This window comes from Adiantum capillus-veneris, chromosome 8 (genome assembly GCF_014529385.1).
Source record: "Adiantum capillus-veneris isolate H3 chromosome 8, ASM1452938v2, whole genome shotgun sequence".
NCBI lineage: Eukaryota > Viridiplantae > Streptophyta > Polypodiopsida > Polypodiales > Pteridaceae > Adiantum > Adiantum capillus-veneris.
Window position 1 is genome coordinate 14,349,691 of NC_140938.1, and position 12,997 is coordinate 14,362,687.

The window sequence follows — 12,997 nt, forward strand, 5'->3', positions numbered from 1 at the left end:
AATGTGCTACTGTCTTGGAATGATAGATTTTCTTATTATCTCCAAACAGTACAGAAATAGGGGTAGAGATGACAGTTTCGATGCCTAACTTAGTGACCAAATCTTGACTAACTGATGAAATGGCGCTGCCTGTGTCTAAAAGTGCTTCTTGTGATGTGTTGTGAATGAGGGCGACAACTGAACACACCATGCGGCTGGAAGTAGCCGCGGCTTGAATGTGCGAATGGGTGTCTTCCACCATCCATTCGCTTAGATGTTTTCCGGAAGAGCAGCAAGGGAGGCGGCATCAGCCAATTGTACCTGACTGTTCTGGATTTTTTGTCTCTCTTGCAGCTTCCGAAAGTGTTTGCGGACATGCCCATAGTTGTTGCAAAAGAAACACTTCAGTCTCCCTTGTGCATCCCGCTCTGGCAAGCTCCTTTTGGAATGGTATTGACTGTTTTGGACATCAATATCCATTGGGGTAGGGGGTTCAAGTATGGCTCTTGTTGACAAGGTAGGAGAGAGGGTTGGTATCGATGTTGAAAACTCTGTGTCCATGCTGCTTTCTATACGCTGGGCTATTTGAATGGCATCATGGAAGGAGGTTGGGCCTTGTTCAGGGACTCGGCGGGCGATGTCATGTTGAAGGCGTGTCCACAGAAAATAGAGCTTCATTTCTTTAGACATGGCAGGGTCAGCGCGTAAAAACAGTTGATTGAGCTTAACAGCAAACTGAGCAATGGGTTCTTTATGTTGTTGGCGCAAAGCATTTAACTGTTGAAGAGCTGTTTGTGTGACATTTTGATGTGCAAAACTTTGTATTAATAGTCGTTTTCAAAGTGACCAATTACACTTGACCTGATCATGTTGCTAGACAAACCAGGTGGAGACTACCCCATCCAAGAGTGTTTGCAATTCCAAGGCCATGCGATCGTCATTCCAGTTATGGTAGCTTGCAACATTGTTGAAGTGATCAATCCATGTCAAGACATCCTCCGTTGGTAGCCCAGAAAAACTCTTGGGCCGTACCTTCGCATCTGTACGCGTAGTGTTTGCCTGTTGATTAGTCAAGAAGCCTACCAAAGATTGGTTTGTGTGGTTGAGCTATAGCAGCATGTTGGAGACCGCTGAGAACATGTGCTGTAGAGGAGCTTGTGCAGGGTCATTTGTGAACTCGGGATGCATTGAGGCATCGTCATATTGTGGCGAGCTAGGGGCTGGTCTGAACTGACGCGGCTCATGGTTGTGAATGCGTGCAAGGAGTGTGTACTCTACTGTGCAATAAGGAGATTCGCTCTGTGTAGTGTTTGCAGAAGAACTGAGGGAAAGAAAAGTCTGGGCAAAGAAAAGGTTAAATTGGAGCGAGGGTTGAGTGCCCGCCGCCTCCACCAATGTAAAGTACACACTCTATTGCACACTCTGATCTCCCATTATTCATCCGGCTCTAAGGGCCTTATACTACATGGCTGGTCCAATATCAAGAAAGGGTGACACCTAGCATCTTGTGCCGTTACAACTGCTGTTTACTAGGCAGACTGGGATGTCTGGGCTGGTATGCTAACTGGGCTTGACTGCGCCTGCATGTCACAATATCCTCTAATTTATTTATGTTTTACAGTTATGATTAGTTGTTTTCTTGTACTATAGTTTACATGGTTCTCTACGTTTCTTGGGATAGAATCAAAATCATTGCATATTCTTACTTAGAATACACACCTAACAATATTCTCTAATCTAATTACTTTCACATATCAAAGTTTAGTATTTTCCCATACCACACTTTATATTATTTGCTATTGTGAATCGCCAAGCATAAAGTACATCTTTATGATTTCTCACACATACAGTTCAATAACATTTCTAACCAAGAATTCCAATTTTTAACCGGAGGCAGTGCCCTTGTCTACTGTAGACGACCTTGTTATCCTAAGCAATGAGCACTCCATCTGCACCCTTGCGTAGATAATCGGTGCACCAAATTTAATCAATGTATATTATAGTGCCTTGCATGGTATATTGTGCGCACCATTTTTGTTTTATAATTAGCGCTCGACTGCTAGCCCTATCTTTGGCGCATGCAATTTTTATCTTAAGTGCATATTGAACCTATCTTCAGCGTTGTTCTGAGCTTTTATTCCCTCCTCTAGGAGACGTTCCCTTGGGGCTTCTAGCCCTTATCATCCTCGTTGCCATTTTGATCTCGTGCTGAGCACGCCTACTGCTTGAACTTTTGGCACTTCACCATGGTGCTAACAATGGAGGTGGAGACTCTTCCCATGGAGAAGGGCATTGTTAAATGCTGACACATGCTCGCGGTTAGAAAATTCCTTCTGAATGAAGAAATCATCCCGATGGATGAAGGCAACGGGCCAACATCATGACCATCGATGGGGGTCGTGCTTCGACAAGGGGTTCGGATGTGGTGGCTAATAAAGCGGGGTCAATTGAAAAGGCCTGCTTTGCTAAAGAAAAGGAAGCATGGTTGACCAAAATTCTAAACTTGGATACAACTTTAAGGTGAAAACCCTCAAGGCAGGTGAGACTTAGGGCATGACCTGTGTAGATAAAAAGAAGGTGGCAATGGGTTCTACAACTCTCAGACCAGGAATATCTGTTGCAAGCATCTTGAAGGATCCTGACTCGAAGGTTTGCACTAAAGTCACAATTGCTGAGACTTCAGGTGATACAAGCCATGAAAATCCGAAGATTGTTAAGTCTCGGTTTGAGCACGAACTTAAGGAAGTTTGGCAAGCAGCTAGATACCGGCCCGAATGGTAACAAAAGAACTTACTCACAAGAAAAATGCAGTGGGGTTGTTGAAGACGTGGGCTGGTGGATCAAGCCTTTAACGCTCTAAAGAATTCGCTGCCACAACAGGTGGAGGTCGTGAAGGATGTCATTGTCATGATTCCACCATCTTTGATTAAAAAATAATTAGCCAGGCAAGCCCAGCTGACGCTTGTGTTTGGCTTGAGTGGGAGAATCTTGAATAGATTTGAGCTGATGCACTGGATTCAGAGGCCGCAAATCCTTGGGCAGGGAGGAGCAATTGAAAATATTTCATACCTAGCCCTTGGGGGGTTCATTATGTGTAAAACTACCATATCACGTGCGTTCAAGACATGTTTGTAAAACCCCTAATCTGTGAATTTTTTTAAGAATATAATGTACCCTTTTCTTTTAAAATCTTTAAGTTTTTTTCAAATTTGAAAAAATAATGCCCTTTTGTATATATATTTCTGTAAGTTTCAAGAACTTTAAATACCCTTCTGTTGAACTCACGTGATAGGTTACAGTTTTATTAGGTGACCTCCCCGAGACCTAGCCAAGGGGTTTTGTTCAGTTAGATTCAAGGAGGTGTCCTACGTTTCAAAGATCCTTGGTAAGGACCCCCTTACATTTAACAGGACAACAATCTGTGTTCTACACTGGGAGCCAATGTTTGACTCGGCAAAGTCCCTCAAGTGGATTCATCCTGTCTGGGTTGAGTTTGTGAGCCTTCCTAGTTGGCTCTAGGATAATATCAGGATGCTTGCCAGCCAATTGGGCACCCCCTTATTTTTTCCAAATAGGAGAGGGCTAGGAAGGTACTCTAATCGGGCGCGTAGGATGGAATGCATCTAAGACACCACCGAAAAGCATGGTGATCAATGTTGGAGTGGGACTTAGTTGCTACTATTCCGCTCAATTTCGGAACTTACTTTGGGGCGTTCTTTGAGTGTAAAAAATTTGGGCACTTTGCCAAGGATTTTCCCATGAGGACTAAAGTGAACTTCAGGCCTACAACCTAGGCCCCCAATCGAAGGGTTATTAATCATATCCCTGTCGAGGAAAGATTAGTGGAAGAGGGTGAGAAACAGGTAAAGATCTACGAAGGGACAAGAATAGGGGAGGAAAAAAAGGCTATGATTTGTGACCGCAATGAAGTCACCAAATTGCAAGAGAAGACTATAGAGGTGTACAACTTCACATTGCAAAGCTCCGAACATCTCTGCAAAGATAATCCGTTTTTCCTACGAGTATACCTAAGTTTCTAACAGTAACAAGTATGTTGGTTGTGAAGATCTCAGGATTGAAAAGGGACAAAAGGGTAAAGGTGGTGGAAAGAGAATCCATATCACCAGAGGCTAATGGAGCCTTGAAAGGGATAGTATTCTCTGCACCCCTCGTCCAACTAAAAGGTGCGACTGGTCCCATCCCGCTCCACAACCCCTTTGAAGTGCTTCAAGAAAAAAAATCCCCTGACCCTAAGGAACTTCCAGATTCTCTTAGGTCCACAAATGCAAAGACCAAGCAGGGGTTAGATGTTGAAGAGTTTGTTCCCCTCTCCCAATGGTGGAAGTCTTGGCTATTCAGTCATGGAACATCAAAGGATTGAAGATGTGAAAGAAGCATGCCCTCTTCTGGGAGGAAGTTAGAAAGGAGAAGGAAGTTAATTGCTAGGCCATCCAAGAACATCATCTTGATGCTCGTAGCAAAAAACAAAATAGGCATTGGGAAAGAAGTTGGTGCTTTATGGAGAGGGAGTAGAAGGGTTCAGTGGAGTCTTCTCTATTGTGGACAAGGGCATGGAGCCCAAAGTGGTCCTTAATTACCCCTATGGGAGAGTCATAGGAGTGAGAATCATGTGGCTGGATCAGTCTATCACTATAATAATCAACATATATGGCCCTTGCAATGAAAAGGATAGAGCCAAATTGTGGATACACCTTAGGGATTCCCCTATTGAAGAAGAGTGGCTATTGATTGGTGACTTTAATATGGTGGAGAAGAGCAAGGATAGAACATGCTCAACTGATCTGTTGGCAGGTTCTGAAAAAGCTAAATGGTTGGGTCTCTGTGAGAAATGGGCTATGATGTACCTATGGAAGGTGGGTCTCTGAAATAGCACGCTGGGCTTCACGTACACAAGCCTACAGTATGCGTGCAAGACTTCTCAGCTTCACAAGTGCTATTGCTCTCACCAGGCTTATTGGATCCCATTGCTACTTGAGATGAAGGTGCTACCAACAAGAGCATGTCGGAACCATATACCATTACACTTGAAACTGAGGAAAGCCAATGGGGAGGGGCAAACCCGTAATGGAAGTAAGAAGCTACTTGTTACTAGGGCACACATGTTCAAGGACCCTCTATTTAGAAGTATCACCAAGAAAGCTTAGAGTAAACTCAATAAAGATGTTAATCTTGAGAAACCTAAAGCTTGGGACCTCTTTGCTCAAAGTATTCAGAAAGCGATCAAAAGGTCAGGCCTTCGGATGAAAAAGGCTCAGGAAGAGCACTGGAAGCAGCTTGAAGAGGAGGTTGCTAGTCCGACTTCCAAAAAAGCTATTGGATTGGCCTTCAAAGAAGAACAAAGAAGGTGGATGGAAACAAAGACAACCTGGTTGAGCAGCAGCTCGAGGAGGTCTAGAGGGCGAGATTGATATCCAAGGAGACCTTCCTCTAGCCAGAGGATACTAATCAAGCACATTTTTTTAGGGCCCTAAAAATCAAGAAGAGCAAGATAAGAATGGAAATGCTACACAAGACAAAGACATAATGGCTAGGATGATGCTCGACCACTTAGCCAAATCATTGGCCAACCAGAGACCCCCTCTCAAGAAGTGGATAAGGCCAACCTTGCTCGAAAGTGTTAAGAGGAAAATTTTCCAACCTGAAGCCAATCGTCTTGAGGTGGCCTTTTTTGAAGATGAATGCTTTCTTGCATTGCAAGCTCTTGGCAAGGAGAAATACCCAGTTGGGATGGTCTCACCACCACTGAATTCTTCAAGGAGTGTTGGGAGTACCTCAAGCTCCCGATCACGTGTATGGCTAACCAAGTTTTGATCAAGGGGTCCTTGCATCCCAATGTGAAAAGAGGGCTTATCAAGCCTATCCCGAAAGAGGTCTGCTACTCGCAACTTAAGAATTGGCGTCCCATAACTATAATGTCTAGGGAATACAAAATCATTGCCAAGGCAATCGCTCTTAGAATGGCCCCCCTACTTGATAGAGTCATCTCCCCTCATCAACACAGGTTTATCAAAGGAAGGTCAATATATGATGTCAACATCTTAACAGCAATGGTTGGCATTGAGTACACATCCTTCACAAAGCAAGAGTTCATTTTGCTTCAGCTAGATCTAGATTAGGCTTATGATAGTATTATGTGGTCCTTCATTGAAGATGTCATGAAATCACTTGGCTTTGGACCGCACCTCTGTCAGCTTATACACACTCTGGGTGCAGGTAGCCAATTTGAGCTCTTATTCAATGATAGAATTGTGGGATCCTTTGAAGCCAAAATATTGATCAAGAAAGGATGCCCCTAGGCCCTCTTCTCTTTGCTATTGGGTTGCATCCTCTGATAATGATGCTCAAAGCTGCTGCTGAGTGGGGGGAAATACATGGGTTAACTTTGCCCGATAACGACCAACTCCTGGCCAAGATGTTTGTGGACGACTCCCTCCTCTTCTTGAAAGCCTACCCTCAGGTGCTCAAGGAGGCCCTTGAGATTGTGCATACATTTGTTGTGGCTTTGGGTCAAAGTGTAGTATTGAGAATTCTAGACTGATCTCCTTGACAAAAAATGACTCATTTGACCCATCGGTCTGGTACATAGCACGCGCAAGAGAGGGGCAACAATCTTTGTAGCTTGCTTTGCACTCGATGCAATCGCAAGAAGCTTCATTGCCTCTCTCTCATGCCCACTACAGTGGTGAGAAGCTTCATGCCTCTCTCTCTCTCTCTCTTAGACACGCAATGCAATCGCGAACATAAAACGCCATTGCCTCTATATCACACACTCACAGTGGAGCTGTCACAAGCAAGGGATGCAGCCTCACGCATGTGGGTGAGGATAGGGAAGAGCCCTCCGGTCGGATCCCCCTCTTGTGCTCTCATGAGCAGCCTCATGCATGCAAATCAGTACAGGGTGGAGCGCTTGGGCCGGATCTCCCTTTCGCGAGCAGTGTTGTCTGTGAACTTGTGAAGCGAACCCACGAACATAATATCACAAGGTAGGGGGCGTCTTTTTTTTTGTGGAAATGAGGGGATGTGACAGAGAATCTATGTAGATTTAGTCTAGCAATAATTCTCACAAACGTTTCCTTCATTACTTTTTAGAGGAATCATTGAAGATGCAGTGAAAGTTTGGATGGAAGCGAAACTAAGTCAAAAAGAAGGGCGGGGGGTGTCAAATGGGCATGGCAGGTGGACGAGATAGGGACAGAGAGAGATTTTCCCAAGGGTAGCAGTGTTCGCGAAAAATGTGTCTCAGCTTAATATCGTGTCGTTTTCAACTTCAAATATGTAGGAGGAGGGCAAGGGGAAAAGGAGAAATTTCGTCCCAAAATAGAGAAAAATAGTGTAAAATCACAAAAATTCAAGAAAAGCAATTTTGTATGTTTGGAAAAATGAATTTTCCCAAGATCTCTCTCTCTCTCTCCCCTCTTTATGCAGGTCTTCTCCAATCGGGCGGTTCCTTGAGGCTGCACACATTGCAAGTCCCCTGGTTGGACTGTGTGAACACATGGTAGGTGTAGCGGGATGCCATGCGTCAGGATCTCCACGGACAAAGAGGGATAGTGTTTCTGTGGGAGGCGAGCCAGAGATTTTTTTGATGTGGTGCACTCGTTGCTCTGTATGGGACACTTCGGTGTTTGTGTCGTATGTTGAACACCAAGTTGATCGCATGGAAGTGCAGGAGAAGAAGGCTGATGTAGGATGCATTGGTGCGGGAGGACACAAAAGTATGGGGGTCGTAGCGCTCACGATGCCTTAGTGTGGGAGTAGTATGAGGTGTATCACTACAACACGGCGTGCAAAAATCGGTGCAAATATCGACGAAAAAAACTTAGTTTTAAAACTAAAAAACGTTGAAATAGGCCTCGGAAGAGACGCCTGTATCATGACGTCGGTATAGGCACCGGTATATTAAGCGTCAAAATAAACCATGAAATGAGCGTCGAAATACGCAATGAAATAACCGCCGGTAATACTGTAGCATATTCCGATGCGGCTATGGAGGCCTATACCGATGCTTACACCATACTCTGTACGGACGACCAAACCTGCAAATTTTTTTTGGGCCAAGAGGGCTGGGAACTAATGCTGCATGTACTATAGCAAAAGAAAACATCCATCTTTGCCCAAAGGAAGAGTGCACAAGCAACCACACTCCACCTACAAGCTGACGCTAAAGAGCGAGTGTATGGCAATTAGCAAAATTGTAAGAAAAACATAACCCCCACAAAATCAAAAGCTTGATCATGGCATAACGACATAAAGATTTTATAACCATAAATAAAATATGAGTTGAAAACTTCAAAATCATAAACATAACCTATTTGCCATACCATAACCATTACCGTAACTTGCTCATCATACCATAACCATAACAACCATACCATCATTGCACAACCATAACCATCACCATAACCATAGCCATCACCATCACCATCACATGATTGCCATAACATCATCGCAAAACCATAACCTTAACTTGACTGCCAAATCTTAACCATAACATTTGTGCCATACCATAAACATAACCATAAACCATAAACATAAGCACTACAAAACTGTACATATGCAAACAGTCACTGACTGAGAACACCCTCATGGTAATGCCTCCCAGTCGACGTCCTCTCCCTCCTGCAACAGCTGGGTCAAAAGGGCCACAAGTCCATGCTTGTACCCCATTATATGAACCTTGCATGGGCCTTGTAAGGAATCCTATTTTTTAGGGATTAAAGCTAATGTTGTGTGAGGTTTAGGGGGCAAGGGCATTGAAGAAGGTAGTTTTGAGTAGGTTTTTCTAGCCTTTTTTTTAGACAAATGTAGGATGTGGACCTAAAGGGTTACTTTCTCTCTCTAGCTTTTTTTTAAAGTGAAGGAAGCATAAAGGTGTGTCCACATCAGTAAAAACGTAGGTCACAAAGAGACAAAATTTGACTTTTAAAAAAAAAAAACATTTTTACTTGTTTCTAACTTAAAACTCCCTCCCAACATATATACATATCCAAAAATCATTTTTTGACCCATTTTTTAACCCACAAGCTTAGAAAGTCCATTTTTTCAAAACTCTTTTTCCCCAAAAAGGAATAAACATTTTGTTCTCTCCTCCTCCTCCCTCCTCCCTCCTCCCTCCTCTCTCTCTCTCTCCCTCTCCTCTCCCTCCCTGCCCCTACCTTCCTCATCCTCCCCAATCTCTCCCTCCCTCCCCCTCCCTCCTTCTCTCCTCCCATCTTCCTCAACCTCTCTACTCTTCCCCCTCTATCTTTTCATCATTTGCTTCCTCATGCAATAGCTTCCATGGTGCTCACGGACATCACAAATGGTTTGCTTCCACCACCACGTACTCCGCACACCAAAAGCATACATATTCGCTTTACCCACAACATTTGCACCGAAGACCACTAGTGAAGGTGATCAAAGGTCATCACAGGAACGTCGCACTGCTTGTGAGACCAATGTTGACATTTGGGTGGATGGCCATTTGTACCCTTACGATCCTATAAGCCGCTTCCATCCACCATTTAATAGCCTTTCCACATTTCTTCAATTTCTTGGGAGGGGAGAAGCACGTTTGTTAGGCTATTGCAAGCGGTTGTGTATGGGTGTAGGTGCTTCTTTGCATATGTGGATGCACGAATGTCAAGCTCTTCACCTCAAGATGACGGCATTACAAGAGAGTGTTGCCTCTTCGGAGAGGGTAGTTAAAACTCTTGAACAACAAATCCAAGAAAAGGAGTCCCACATCCAGAAGCTTACCAACAACATCACATACTTGAAAGAAACACCCCTTGGTGCAAGGAAACGCAAACGCACGTATTCATCCATTGAAACTCTTGCACATTCGGGAGGAGCACGCAAACGACGAGTTACAGCCACAAGGTGATTTGGTCTTTACTTGCATGATGCATTCTTACTTCACACTATTTTCTAACATTTATGTTTATTTGTTGCTAGAAACTTCATCCAGGAGGCATGCAGTGGAACAAGCCAAGATAATCTAGTCAACCTTCTCACTAGTTGTCTCAATACCCAGGATGTGATTTCTATCTTACAATCACCTGGAGGTAAGCACATTAAGGATGCAGTCACCAAGGACCTTATGTGTAAATTAAGAAATGTGGTTAGTGGTGATGACGTTCAACAAGCTTGTGATGAGGCTGGAATCAGCACCAAAGCCTATCAGGCTATTTTCCAACTCCTAAAGGATGCCCTCAAAGAACATGGCATTGTGGAAAACCTATTTCCCGTTCCTCACAAGGTCAAGCTCGCAAAGAAGGCCACAAACGAAGATGTGTTCTCCTGCATTGGGACATACCTACACATCGAGGACACAATGCCAAATTCCCTTTATGCTTCGTGTGCAACAAAGACAAGGGGAAAAGGTAAGAAACAATCCATAAGACCTTCGGAGAAGGGCTTTCCTTACACAATGTGGAACAATATTTTCGTGGATCTTAGAAGGCTTCAAGAAGCCATGCTTAGATTTTACGAGTTACCTGAAGAAGGTGACACACTTTACTTTTTTCTTTGGTATTATTCTTATCATAGACTCTGAAGTTTAAGGTCTTAGCACTATTTATTTTGTAGTGCTTGGCACAAAAGTCGCTTTTGTGCTGAAACTCGATGAGTGTCAAATAGTGAAAGGCCGAAGGTTAGAGAGGCTAAGTGTCACTCTAATGAACGAGGCCCTTCTGCAAACCAAGCGAAGGGATTCAGTCGAGCCATCACCCACCCCATCTTTTAGCGTGCAATCAGAGAAAGACATTTGGTGGTTGGGTGCTATTGAGGTACCCAAAGAGACCAATGGAGTACTTTCATGGATTTTTGAGAGAACTCCATGGATCACAGAGGTAATACACTCCCAAATTGCAGGTCAGAAGTTGGAGATTGAGGGTTTTGGTAGTTATGATGTGGAGTGGCACTTAGGTGGGGATTTGAAGACCATAAAGTGTTTTCTTGGCTACAAACAAGGGGCTTCTTCTCTCATGCCTTGTCCATTTTTCACTCGAGGGTACAAACCTAATGGAAAAAAATCATATAAGAGCATTGCAAAGGCCGGTTCCATGCTTCCATGGCAAGGGCATGGAGAACAAGGGTTAGATTGTCGTGATGTCGGAGATGAAGGTAGAGAATGGGAAGCGTCTATTCTGAGATGTCCCATGCTCAATGCCCCAGACCGTGATCAAAAGGACCACGCTTGGAATCCAATCTTTCGATTTCCTCTATCGAATGTACATTTTTTTACATTACACGCATTCATGCGCATTTTTGATAGGCTATTGAAGCTTCACATTGACTATGCTTTCACAATGAAACCGTTGGAAAAGTCCCAGGAAGCGATCGAAAGAGTGGAGGTACTCTTGAATTCCATTGGCTGTCACGGTGGAAATGTGTCTATCGTTGCTGCAAAGAACACAGGGGAGGCCCATGAAATTGCTCAACAAGTGTCAATGAGTGGACAAAAAGCTAGACACTTTTTGAAGAAAGTTTCCCAAGGAAAGCCAAGTCGATATGATGCTCAAAACAGCTCCAACCAGCAGGCAGGTAACCTTTGGAGCTTTGGAAGGAGTTATGCAAAGCTACTACCGACAATGATTCAAATGGCGAGCTTGCAAACAAGCGCAAGCAAGTTTGGGCACATTTTGATAAAATGGTCAAGCTTATGGGCCTTAACAACACAACAGAAGAACAACGCCAATCATTTCAAGAAGCCTTGGCGGATTTTACCAAGGTCTTCACCCTTTCTTGGGGTGAAAATAACATCACACATTACATGGTAAGTCATTTTACATGGTGTATTCATTACAAGGGATTGTTTTTATTTAATAATGTGGATCGTTTACTCATGTGAACAACATATCTTGTTTGTGCATGGTGCATTTTTTATGCACAAGTATGGATCGGTTGAAATTTTTAGCACTCAAGGCATGGAGAAGTCCCATTATCGCCGGCAAGGGGAGTGTACTTCAAAAATACTCGACATGGTGGTGGAATGGTGCAATCCAATTATTTGGAGGAGATGTTCAATTGGTTTTTTCGCACAACATTTGCTCGTAAGCTCACAATGGAGCGTGCGCAACAATCCAAGATTGCTATTGAAGTGCGGAAATCGAGTCGTCAAGAGCATAGCAACAAGTGGCAAATGTCGCAAGGTCCCACCAAGCATGCGGCATGGCGGCGATGCAGAGTGCGACAAGGATCAAAGTGGATACTTCGCGAGTCACTAAACGTGAACGCAGGGTCCAACTCTTAGCGACATGTTTATTTTAAAAATAATACTTTTAAAAAAAAATTAGTGTGAACAGGGCCCTTTTTCAATGGGCCCTTATAAATATTGCATGCTCTCATAAACCACTCATTTCTTAAGAACAAGTGAGCTCTTACCAACAAAATGGCGCACACCAAACAAACCGCGAAAGAGCATCTGCCTGCCAACAAAAACACCCTCCAAGGATGTGAGAAGCCGTCATGGCTTAAAGGCACAAGAAAACGGCCACAAACGTTTGGCCGTTCCAGGAACTCATCTGGTAGTGGGCATGGTGGTAGGGCACAAGAGTCATCGAGGAATGTTGAATCTCCACCTCCTCAAGATATAACACCTAGAAGGAGAATGAAGCAACGCGCCCAGCACTGGAGAGAAGAAGAGGGCCAGCAAACAACAGAGTCCGATAGGGAGCAGCCGTCGCGCCACCAATCACAAGCAGGACCATCTAGGACTCGGGTGGTCCATACAGACACTGAATCAGAGAGTGAGCCACCATGGCTGCGAGAAAAAATACCGCGCACACACCGAGTGGCCGTTGGGGGGAAGACATTGCCTGGAGGCCAAGGAGCTCTCCCCACACGACAAGATCGGCAGCCAAGGGAAGAGGAAGAATCAGAAGAGGCTGCAGAACCAGCCCCTAAGCATGTAAACAGGCGCAAGTCTAAGTTTTTCAAGAAGCCTAAACGCCGCCCGCCAGCAAATGTGCAAGTGCCCCCAAGACAACCGCAGCGGCGCCGGAAAATAGCAAGG

General features: G+C 44.2%; 1 pseudogene; it reads right to left on the reverse strand.

Annotated features, from left to right (window-relative positions):
* Positions 1-249: 249 nt before the first annotated feature.
* LOC147451708 (uncharacterized) lies at positions 250-1,420 on the reverse strand (annotated as a pseudogene).
* Between the last annotated feature and the right edge of the window lie 11,577 nt (positions 1,421-12,997).